Source organism: Pyrgilauda ruficollis, unplaced genomic scaffold (assembly GCF_017590135.1).
Source record: "Pyrgilauda ruficollis isolate IOZ18807 unplaced genomic scaffold, ASM1759013v1 scaffold420, whole genome shotgun sequence".
Lineage (NCBI taxonomy): Eukaryota > Metazoa > Chordata > Aves > Passeriformes > Passeridae > Pyrgilauda > Pyrgilauda ruficollis.
Window position 1 is genome coordinate 71,135 of NW_024525713.1, and position 704 is coordinate 71,838.

The window sequence follows — 704 nt, forward strand, 5'->3', positions numbered from 1 at the left end:
TGCCAGGTCTGCTGTGGGGCTGGGGAGGTTCTGGTGATGCCACAGTCCTGCCATGGGGTTTGGGGTGATGCCAGGTCTGCTGTGGGGCTGGGGAGGTTCTGGTGCTGCCACAGTCCTGCCATGGGGTTTTGGGTGGTGCCCGTTCTGGTTTGGGGAGGTTCTAGTGCTGCCACAGTCCCTCTGCAGGGCTGGGCCGAGCTTTGGCAATGCCCAGTGCCAGCACAGAGCTGGCAAACACCAGTGGTCTCAGAGCAGGGGTGGGCGTGGGCAGGACCCCAGCGGGGATGGCCCAGTCGTGCCGTGGCGCTGCCGGCATTCCGGCGGTGCCACCGCCCTGGCACAAGCCCCGCTGCTGACCCTGGCTGTCCCCTGTGCCAGGTGCTTCTGCGTGGAGTGCGTGGACCTGCTGGTGGGCCCGGGGGCGGCGCAGGCGGCCATCAAGGAGGACCCCTGGAACTGCTACATGTGCGGCCACAAGGGCGTCTACGGGCTGCTGCGGCGGCGGGAGGACTGGCCCTCGCGCCTGCAGATGTTCTTCGCCAACAACCACGACCAGGAGTTTGTGAGTGCCCCCCCTGCTGACCCCCCAGCCTGTCCCTGATGACCCCCAGCCCCTCCCCTCTGACTCCCCAGCCCCTCCCCACTGACCCCCAAATCCTGCCTCACTGACCCCCAGCCCCTCCCCTCCCCACTGATCCCCAAGC

At 67.9% G+C, this 704-nt stretch overlaps 1 protein-coding gene across 1 annotated transcript in view; it reads left to right on the top strand.

Moving 5' to 3' along the window:
• DNMT3A (DNA methyltransferase 3 alpha) overlaps nt 1–704 on the top strand; it is a 31,893-nt gene that overhangs the window by 26,358 nt on the left and 4,831 nt on the right. The gene's annotated exons all lie outside the window — the stretch shown is intronic.